This window comes from Mesoplodon densirostris, chromosome 16, assembly GCF_025265405.1.
Source record: "Mesoplodon densirostris isolate mMesDen1 chromosome 16, mMesDen1 primary haplotype, whole genome shotgun sequence".
Classification (NCBI taxonomy): Eukaryota; Metazoa; Chordata; class Mammalia; order Artiodactyla; family Ziphiidae; genus Mesoplodon; species Mesoplodon densirostris.
The window spans coordinates 49520932-49532465 of NC_082676.1; the positions used below are offsets into that span (position 1 = coordinate 49520932).

Genomic DNA, 11534 nt, shown 5'->3' on the forward strand with positions numbered 1-11534 from the left:
TTGGTATACTTTTCAGTCATTCTTATTTCTTCTGGAATGGCCTCATTCATTTACACTTTTCTCATTGATTTGTAGAAACTCTTTGGATACAGACATCATTATCTATTTTGTTTGACATACCCTGTAAGTGACAGTCCCAGTTGAATGTAATTTAAAAAATTATCACGAGCATGTTTCTTTCAATATTCATAACAATTATTGCACTTTATTTTTTGTACCTATAGTTATGAGGTCCTTACCTTAATTCTCTCTAGATTGAGTGCTTTGATCATTGGGGTGTAGTACTCACCACCAGTGCTTTCACACTAGACCTTCTCCATGCATTTGTTTTTCACCTTGGTTCATCTTCTAGTTGGCTGCATTGTATCCTCAAGTCAGTTTTTCCAGAATGAGTAAATAGTGCTCTAATATTTGAGTTCTTCCATATCTGAGAATGTCTTTAGGTTCTCTTTACACATGAACAACATCCCAACTGGATACGGAACTCAGCACTCTGTTGACGTTGCCCTTAGCATCCCAGGTGGAGAAAGAGAAAGGGGGACTGAGTAAGGAGAATGAGGAACAGAGGGAGTGAAGTGTGTGAATCAGAAATGAATGGAAGACAGCATTGAAGATGGAGGCTGTGATCTTGGAGGCCCTTGAAAGCCAGGATACAGGGCACTGAAGGCATCTGATGAGAGGGAGGACGTGCAAACAGCTGAATTTTAGGAAGATTAACCTGGCAAAGGCAATGGGAAGAATGAGAGGGGGAGATGGAGGACTGTTTTGTTATCAGTTAGAAACAATTTGGCTACAAGTCACAGAAAGCAATGAATAGAGGTTCACTTATATCATATACAAAATGTCCAGAAGAGCAAAGGAAAAATATATACAAATAAATATATGTATGTATGTTTTTGTGTGTTTATTATGTATTTTGGTTTAGCTGCTCATATTGGGCTGATGTCACTGTGGTTGTCTTGGCCTTTCCCTCATAGTTGCAAGATGGCTGCTGCAGCTCCATACATAGTATTTGCATTCCAGGCACAAGATGGAGGGGAGGGGAGGTAGAGTCACAGCTGACTCATTTTATTAGGAAAGCAAAAACTCTCCAGAACTTTTCACCTCCCAGCGGAGTTCTGTTTATATCTCATTGGCCAGAGCTGTGTCATGTTGTTACTGAACCAGGTTTGTTTGCCTGACATGCAACAAGCTAAACCCTGAGACACTGAGGTCTTTAGCAGAGAAAGGGTTTATTCACGAGGGAGCCAAGTGAGGAGACAGGAGAGCAAATCTCAGGTCCGCCTCCCAAAAGGCAAGAGCCTTGAGATATTTATGGGATAAAGAAGCAAGGTGGTTGTAGGTGTGGGGAAAGGTGATTGGAAGTAGGGAAAAGGTGAGGTAATCGGTGCTCTGTGCAGGCTTAGTTTTAGTGTCGGTGGTCCCCACTAGACTTAGCCAGCCTGAATTGGGCAGAAGCCTACTCCAAATTTCTGTAAAACAACTTAAGCCCCTGTTACTCTAGTGACCCATATGTCAGAAGCATTATCTATAGGGGTGGTTAAGAAGTCTGGTGATATATTATCTAGGCTACGTGAAGCTTGGAGGGGGGAGGGTATGCAATTAGAGAAAGGGGGAAAAAAGAACAACTAAAGCAGGCTTAATCAGTAAAGGAAGGTTACAAACAGAGGGGTTTCTAACAAGTTGTTTCCTTATCTGCTGTTCTATAAGACGCATTCAAGGATTTCTGTTAAGGCACCAGCTTCTGTTAACCCTATGGGGCACAGTCTCAATATGGCCATCCTATCTGCAGGGGAGGCTGGGAAGGCAAATTATTCAGCTAGGCACATTTCAAAGGAAAAAATAGGGAATCAATATTTACAGACAAATGAAAGTGTCTGCCAGAACACAAATGTACCACACACACACACACACACACACACTCACACACACAAAAGATAAATTGGACTATATTAAAACTAAGAACTTCTGTTTGTTCATCAAATAACTCCATAAAGAGAGTGAAAAGGCAAACAGCACTTTTTGGGAAAAACGCTGAAAAGGAAATAAATGCAGAATATACATTTAAAATATATAAAAGGCAGATAACCCATTAGAGAAGAAAAAGGCAATAGAAAAACAGTAACTTCACAAAAGAGAGTATCCAAATGGTCTATAAACATTTAAAAATGTACTCACCATCATCAGTCATCAAGGGAATATACGTTAGAACCACAATGAGTTACCATTTTACATCCACCAGGATGACTAAAATAAAAGATAGAAATTAACAAGTGCTGATGAGGATGTGGAGCAACTGAAACTCTCATATTCTATTGGTAGGAGTGAAAACTGGTACAGTCACGTTGGAAAGCACTTTAGCTTCTTTTTTTGGGGGGGGTTACGCGAGCCTCTCACTGTTGTGGCCTCTCCCGTTGCGGAGCACAAGCTCCGGACGCGCAGGCTCAGCGGCCATGGCTCACGGGCCCAGCCGCTCTGCGGCATGTGGGATCCTCCTGGATCGGGGCACGAACCCGTGTCCCTTGCATCGGCAGGCGGACTCTCAACCACTGCGCCACCAGGGAAGCCCAACGAACATTGTTTATTTTTATTATATTCTGTAGTTGACTTCTCTTTTTGACAACTGATGCCAGTTAGGGATATAAAGTTTCCATTTACAATTAATGTGTTTAAACTGAAAACAGTAGGTAGATGTTAAATAATCGTTCAGTGGCATGTATGTATGACGAAAATTGTGATGGTGTTTTGCAATTGACTGAATCCCGATAAACAGTGCGCCATCCTACAGACATCAGGCAGTGTCCCTGAAGCTGGGGAAAGCAACTCAGCACGGAGGAATGGCCGTCCTGGTAGCTAGAGGAGGGTGATTCAGGCTGAGGGCAGACAGACTCTGCTTGAGGCCTGGGCTGGTCCTCAGGGCCTGTGAGAACAGCCCAACTCTGAGCCAAGTCCTAGGCCATGACCCGGTTCCTGTGTTCCCACAGGCCAGGTCCTCAGGGCATAAGCAGGGCTGTGTGGGCTCAGTCAGGTGCCTGAAGCTCACGCTGGAAGCTTGTTGATGTCTCCTCCCTCCCTTTTCCCCTTTGTCCCATTGGGCCACCCTCCAGAGGGCAGAATTCTTGGGTGCTTTTTGGAAGACTCTGTACCCTGGCTCAGGGCCTGGCTGGCTTCTGCCTATTACCGTAGGCTGCCACCTTTCCTGAGGGGAAGGTAGCGGGTAGAGCCGGCCCCCAGGCCTGGAACTGGGTGAGTGCAGACTACAGACTGAAGCTTGCATCCTTCCTAGAAATGGCTGGCCTACTGAGGTGTTCTTAGGTATTTCATCAGGCCAGTGACAGAGAACAGAATTTACCCAGGGGACAGAGGCTCAAGGGAAATCCCTTGGGAGATGAATGTCCCCAGGAGTATTCTGACGAGCAGTGTGTCATGTTGCTGAGGACTTGGCCCCAAGTATGCTTCCTGAGTCCTGGGAGAGGGTGGCCAGAGAGTGGGAGGGTCTGAGTGGGCATGGTCCCCAGTTATCAGGGAAATGAAAATTAGAACAATAAGATTCTTTTCCCTTTTCAGAGTGACAGCATTAAAATAAATAATCTTACCTCCACGTATGAATGTGGCTAGAGCTAAACGTAATACTGAGTGAACACATGCTGCCTGACGATATGTGTATTAGCTCTCTAGTGTCATATAACAAATTATTCCCTAACTTACTGGCTTTAAACAACAATACATACTTATTACCTTCATAATTTGTGTGAGTCATGAATTCAAGTGTGGCTTAGCTGGACGGTTCTGGCTCAGGGTTTCTCATGATGTTAATGGTTAAGATGTCAGCTGCGGGTACAGTCATCTGAAGACTTGATTAGGGCTGGAGAATTCATTTCTTTCTTTCTTTTTTTATTCAGCCATGCCGTGTGGCATGCGGGATGCGGGATCTTAGTTTCCCAACCAGGGATCGAACCCGTGCCCGCTGCTGTGGAAGTGCAGAGTTCTAACCCCTGGACTGCCAGGGGATTCCCCCAGGATTCATTTCTAAGATGACTTACTCATATGGCGGTCAAATCCTGCTGCTTGCTTGTGAGAGTGCTGAGGTCCTCCCCATGTAGCACTCTCCACAGGGCTGCTTGAGTATCCTTACAGCATGGCAGCTCTCTACCTCCAGAGCAAGCAATCCAAGAGAGTGCAAGGTGGAAGCAGCAATGTCTTTCATAATCTAGCCTTGGCAGTCACATGCCGTCTCTTCTAGTGTATTCTATTCATTAGGAATAAGTCACTAAATTTGGTCCACATTTAAGGGAAGAAGAATTAGGCTCCACCTTTCAAAGGAAGGAGTGTCAAAGAATTTTTGGACATATTTTAAAACTAGCTTATGTATGATTTGATATCATTTACTTAGTTTACAAGTGATATATTACACACATAGGCTTGGCCAATCGGAGCTCCCTACCATCCTGGCTATGGTGATTGCTTCATGGATAGATATGTGACACAACTTAGGCCAATTAGAATTCTCCCCAGTACTTCAGTACTAGAGATCTCTCTTTCTTCTGCAGTTGCTAAGCTTTTAGGATATGAATCTTGGACTCCTTGATCCCATTTTGTCTGAATTGAGAGAGCCTTGAGAAAGTCTTTCTAAAGAACTGTGTGAGTGTGTGTGTGAGAGAGAGAGAGAAAGAGATACAGTCCAAATGAGATCACTTGAGCTCCTGGATCAAGACATGCCTGAAGCCTGCATGATTATCTCTGGAACTTTCAGTTATGTAAACCAATAAATTCCCCCCTTTAGCTTATACTGGCTTGAATTGGGTTTCCATTCCTTGCCACCACAACACTTTGATGAATATAGTAGTTATGGCGTTTCTGTACTAGTCAGGGTTCTCCAGAGAAACAGAATATATGAATATATATATATATATATATATATATATATATATATATATATATGTATACATTTTTTTTTCTATGAGAATCAGCTCATGTGATTTTGGAGGCTGAGATGTCCCACCATCTGCTGTCTGCAAGCTGGTGACCTAGGAAAACCAGTAAGGTAGTTCCCATTTGAGTTCAAAGGCCTGAGAACTGGGGAGAACTGATAATGTAGGTACTAGTTCAAGTCCAGAGGCCTAAGGACCAGAGAGCCAACGATGTATTTCCCAGTCCAAGAGCAGAAAACCAATGTCTCAGCTCAGTCAAGCAGAGAGAGCAAATTCTCCCTTCTTCCACCTTTTTGTTCTTTTCAGGCCCTCACCAGATTAGCTGAGGCCCACTCACACTGGGGATGGCAATCTGCTTTACTCAGTCTACTGATTCAAATGATACCAAGCCACTAGTTTTGGGGTAACTTGTTAAGTGGCAGTAGATAATTAATAAAGCTTAGAATCATTATTGGTATTATCAAAATGATCTGTGATGCTTAGATCCAGATTGCTTACCTCTCTTTTACTAGGGTTTTTATTTCTTGTCATTCCTGTCCCTGGGATCTTTACTTGGAATTGTTTCTTAGGCTAGAGAAATTCTTTATGAACTTTGTTTTGGAAAAGTACATGCGTGGTATCTTTTCTGAACTCTTGCATGCCAGACTTTTTTTGTTTCACTTGCATGTAAATGGATCACAGTCTTTCCCACTAAAAATCTTACACGTTTCTCTAGTGTTACTGTGATGTCTAAATCTTAGAAATCTGCTAGCAATCTAACTTGTACATAACCTAGTTTTTCTGTCTGGGTTCTTGTAGGACTTTTTCTGTATGTTTGACATTTTAAAAAGTTTCACTAGGCTATATCCATATTTTGGAGTTTTTATGTTAATTTTTGCCAGATTATCAGGGAATTGTTTTACTTTGTGAATTCAAATATTTCCTCTGTTTAGTGACAATTTCTTCTGTTATTCCTTTTAATCTTTTATCTTTGTTCTATTCTTCTGGGGATCCAATTATATCCACATTTATTCCTTGAATCTCTTCTCCAGTCTGCTTATCTTCCCTCACCCCCACCCCACCCTTTCTCTCTGAGTTTTAGAACCTTTTAATCTATTCTTCAGATTCACTGACTGGATCTGATGCAGCATACAATCTTCTGTTAACTGCCTCTGTGGCTTTTTAAAACTCAATACATACGATTTTCATCTCTAGAATAGATTTATGTTCTAGGATTATTTTCTTAAGAAGAATTGTTTTAGAAATTCAATAGCCTCTAATGTTGGTAAGTCTACAAATTAGCAAATTTTTCCCTTACATTTTTCCCTTTGGGCCATAATAGTCATTTATCCAGGGACATTTGCTCTAATTCCGCATCTCAGTATCCTTTTGACATGCTAGATCTTTGTATATGTCCAGTCATTATTCTCTATTTGCTCATCCTTACAGAAGGGGGCCTGTGTTTGTTCAACACTGGGTGTTAAGATGAATTAAACAGTCTGTTTAAATATTTTTGGTCCAGACAAAGAGAGGAGGGAAAAGTTTATATTTACTGTATCTTTACTTTGTCCTATTAAGGAGTCAGCAATCTGTGGAGATAGGGAGGGAGCTTCAGCTCAGAGCAGATGCACTAGGGGATTTTACCTTTGCTTGGGGGTGACCCTTTTTTAAAAAATATTTATTCTAATTTTATTTATTTATTGGGCTGCACCGAGTCTTAGCTGCAGCACTCAGGATCTTTGTTGCCAAGTGCAGGATCTTTAGTTGTGGCACACAGGATCCTTTAGTTGCTGCATGTGGGCTCTTAGTTGCCGCATGCAGGATCTAGTTCCCCGACCAGGGATGGAACCTGGGCCCCCTGCACTGGGAGCGTGGAGTCTTAACCACTGGACCACCAGGGAAGTCCCAGGGGGTGACCCTTTTTAATCTAGCATATCTCCTGGTTTGGGAGACACTGGTGGACCCCTCAGCAGAATAAAGTTTTCCTCCCCCTCCACCACCCACCGCACCTGTGCCCCACTGTTGTCCCCAGCTGGTGTGCTCAGAGCTAGCAGGGAACATGGGGATCTTTTGTCTCTTCCACCTCCCCCTTGAATGGACTTTTCTCTTGCCTGGACTGAATCAAGACTTGGCAGTCCCCAACCTCAACGTGGTTTAAGCCCAGTGTATCTTGCAAAAATTCCTTAATGTTTCTAGCTTGCTATAAGTGGCACCCTTCCCTATTTTCCTTCTGTGGCTAGAGTTTTTCCTCTTATTCTTATTCTCCCTTGCCTCATCCTCCTTCACTTGGCTAACCAAGCCATGCCTCAGGCTTCAGCTTAAGCCCACTTCCTCTAGGAAATGTTCTGGGAAGTTCCCTCAAGTAGATACCCTATACTGTACTCTTAGAAATGCTCATATTCTGCCTGACATAGAACTCACACCTGGAATTCTACCTCTATACTGAACAGTGCCTATTCATTCGTTTAAAAATCATTTATGGAAACTAACACAACATTGTAAATCAACTATACTCCAATAAAAATTTTAAAAAATTAAAAAAAATTATTTATGGAGAGCCAAGTATATGTATGGCACAGTGCTAGGCACTATTTTTTTTTTTTTTTTTTTTTTTTTTTGCAGTACGCGGGCCTCTCACTGTTGTGGCCTCTCCCGTTGTGGAGCACAGGCTCCGGACGCGCAGGCTCAGCGGCCATGGCTCACCGGTCCAGCCGCTTCGCGGCATGTGGGATCTTCCCGGACCGGGGCACGAACCCGTGTCCCCTGCATCGGGAGGCGGACTCTCAACCACTGCGCCACTTGGGAAGCCCTAGGCACTATTTTTGTCTCCTGCTCAGTGCCTGCCGCAAATTATATAGCGAATATTCACTGAAAGAATTAATGGCCAGCTTGAAGGAACCAGGCCTGAGATGGTGGCTGGCGATCAGAAAGAATGTTGGAACACTGGTGGGTGGAGCCTTGTCACAGCTCCAGGGAGCAAGATAAGTCCTAGGGTAGAGGGAACTGAGCTCTCCTAACCGGGTTGGTGCCTTGAGGTCAGCCTGCACTGGGGACCACCTGATAGCAGCCAACAGGAATTTGTTCTACAGGGCTCAGGCAAGGAGCCAGCCGGGGCTGGGAATTGGGCAGACCCTTCGATGTTGTGTCTGTGGCTAATTTCTCCTTGGCTAGGGTTCCGCGCCAATGAACCACTATGCTGGAGTGTAGTGAAATGTCTAAGCCTAGGGTTTTTGCAGTCAAAGAAAGTTATTTAAGTTCTCAGAGCCTCAGTTTCCTTTTCTGTAAAATGGGAATAAGACTCATACCCATTTTGTAGGCCATTGCAAGGATGGAATGAGATTATGTATATGACATATCAGGCTGGTATCTGGCATATAGTAAAAGTTTTATCAATGTTAACAATTATTGTTATCTAGGCTTGCTTTTTAAATTTGCAGTATGTCTGGGGGAGATAAGGGGAGCAAAACTTTTGCCCCAGTTTGGAGGTATATCTTTAGCTATCTCTAAGAGCCCCATGTATATAGCAGCCAATAGCAAATGAAAGCTCCCTGCTTGGACCTGTGCCTTCCCAGACTTCCCTTTGGCTGGGACATAGCACAGAACATCTGGGTCTTCCCCAACATGCTGCATCTGTAAATGAGGCCTAAGGCCACCTCAAGAAGGTGAAAAGTCTCAGCACTCACTAACCATACCTAATCACAGTAAAAAATCTGAGGATAAAAGGAGTTACTTGGATATCATCAAAAAAGCTAGATTTAGCAATAAAAGGGTTATCATGAGATCAAGTGGAGAAGAATGTAGGCCAAAGGAGGTTTCAAAGAGCCATAGATGAAGTCCTGTGTTGCAAAATGTAGATGTTTAAATTATGGCTCTGACCCAATGCATTGGAGCAACTCTGTCTTTTTTTTTTTTAACTTTAAAAATTTCTATTGAAGTATAGTTGATTTACAATGTTGTGTTAGTTTCAGGTGTCAACTCTCTTTTTAAGGCTGCCCAGCATCTAGGGCTGGCTGGATTGACAGTGAAGGCAGAAGGACTTCCAACTTTTTGCCCGACTAACTGTGTAGATAGAGGCACCATTAGTTGACATTTGGAGAAGATAAACAGATTTGGAGAGGGAAGAGACCAAGTCCAGTTTTGAATATAGAGACTTTTGAGGTGTTTGAAGGGTACCGAGGTAGGTATGTTTAGAAGGCAATTGAAAATGTGGATCTGGAGCTCACAGAAAGTTATATAAACATGGAGGATGAGGGAATTCCCTGGGAATCCAGTGGTTAGGACTCCACGCTCTCACCGCCAAGGGCCCAAGTTTGATCCCTGGTCAGGGAACTAGATCCCACAAGCTGTGCCACATGGCCAAAAAAAAAAAAAGAAGATGGAGAATGAGAATTGTAAATAAGAAGGGGACAATGTCCACTGTGGGCAAGAACAATACAGCCCAGGGTATAAAGTAGAGTGAGAAGATGACTAAGGAGAAAACCATAGAGAATTGCCATTTGGAGAGGAAAAATGGAGGAAGGAAAGCCAGCAGAGAAGATGGAGCAGGAAAAAAAAATTAGAGAAGTAAGAGCAAGGGCTTCCCTGGTGGCGCAGTGGTTGAGAGTCTGCCTGCCGATGCAGGGGACACAGGTTCATGCCCTGGTCCGGGAAGATTCCACATGCTGCGGAGCGGCTGGGCCCGTGAGCCATGGCCGCTGAGCCTGTGCTCCGCAACGGGAGAGGCCACAACAGTGAGAGGCCCGCGAACACCACCCCCCCAAAAAAAGAGCAAAACTATGGCCTAACTGTGAGACCACCAGACATCTTAAGGAGGATTCTGATTCACAGGAAATGAAATTGAATTTTTTTTCCCCAAGTCAAAAGAGCTTTATTCATTTTTAAAATATCACATATGAGCCTGGCCTCTTGTGGTGTCTGTAACTGGATCACTCAGATCTTATTCATCAGCCTGCTGAACTGTTCCTTTTTCAGAAACATAGATACCATCCCCAAATTTTCTGATATCCTTTGTTTGTTTGTTTGTTTGTTTGTTTGTTTTGCGGTGCGCAGGCCTCTCACTTTTGTGGCCTCTCCCGTTGCGGAGCACAGGCTCCGGACGCACAGGCTCAGCGGCCATGGCTCACAGGCCCAGCCGCTCCGCGGCATGTGGGATCCTCCCGGACCAGGGCACGAACTCATGTCCCCTGCATCGGCAGGTGGACCCTCAACCACTGCGCCACCAGGGAAGCCCTCTGATATCCTTGTTTTTAACTGTTGTGCCTTGCTGAATCAAAGCAGCTGAATTTGACACAAGTTCAATGTCATTTCCTTCAAGAATCAACTCATCTTTCTGGGCTTGAGATACTACTGAACAAGCAACACCTGGCCTCATCTGAACCCTGTGGATGTATTTTTCACCCCCAAAATTTCGGATTTCAACAAGAGAACCATTCTCCTGAATAACAACGTTGATGGGGAAGTGAGCATACACAGACCTCATCTTATAACGGAAGCCCAGTGTAACACCCTTGATCATGTTCTGTACATGACTACAGATAGTGCGAACAGTGGCCAGTTCCTTTCTATTCCCCCACCATTTGTCAACCCGGAGCCTCTTCTTTTTCTTCCCAAGGAGACTGAGTTCTACATTGATGTGATTGCAGTCTTTCCACAGGGTGCCTCTGGGGCCCTTCACAATAACCGTGTGTCCCTTCAGAGTAATGTCGACATTTTCTGGAATGTCGACAGTCTGATTGCTGAGAATGGTCTTCATTCTTGCAGTAGATGTGGCAAAGAGCTGAAATTGAATTTTAAAGGCATGAAAACATACTCAACCTCACTCATAATGAAGACATGTACAATAAAACAATGAAGAGGTAGCATTTTAAAAAAAATCTACCAGACTGGCAAGAATAGAAAAGTTTAACACAGTGTTTGAGAGGATGTGGGGAAATAGACACTTTAAAATAGTAAAGATATACACTTTTTGGCTTAGTAATTCCATTTCTACGAATCCACTGGATGGATATGCTTATGCACGGGTACAGAGAGGTTTGTACAAGGATATTCACTGCAGCATTATTTCTTGTAGCAAAGGGTTGGAAACAACCTAAACGTCCATCAATAGAGGACTTGCCAAATTAATAATGACATCATTTCAGTGGAATATATGGAGTTATTAAAACAAACAAGGGAGATCAATAAGTACTAATTTGGAACAATATCTAAGATATCTGAAGTGAAAAACATCAGAAGGAGAATAGAACAGGGTGTGCTATCATTTATGTAAAAATGGATAAGGCTGGCTTTGGAGCCAGACTGCCTTGGTTTAATTCCCAGCCCCACCGCTGTCTAGCTATGTAATTGGGGGAAAAGCTACCTGTGCTTCAGTTTCCTCAGCAGTCACCTTCACAGGGTTATCAGAGATGTGAAGATTTACTTTTCCCTTTTGTACTTTTTGAATTTTTTTTTTTTGGACATGCCGTACGGCATGCAGGATCTTAGTTCCCCGACCAGGGACTGAACCCACGCCCCCTGCAATGGAAGTGCAGTCTTAACTGCTGGACCACCAGGGAAGTCCCTGAATTATTTTTAAACCATGGGCATGTGTAACCCTAATTTTCATTTAATTAAAAATTTTAAACA

The 11534-nt window shown here is 43.4% G+C and overlaps 1 pseudogene; it reads right to left on the reverse strand.

Annotated features, from left to right (window-relative positions):
- Nucleotides 1-9803: 9803 nt before the first annotated feature.
- On the reverse strand, nucleotides 9804-10662 carry LOC132476233 (large ribosomal subunit protein uL6-like; annotated as a pseudogene).
- Between the last annotated feature and the right edge of the window lie 872 nt (nucleotides 10663-11534).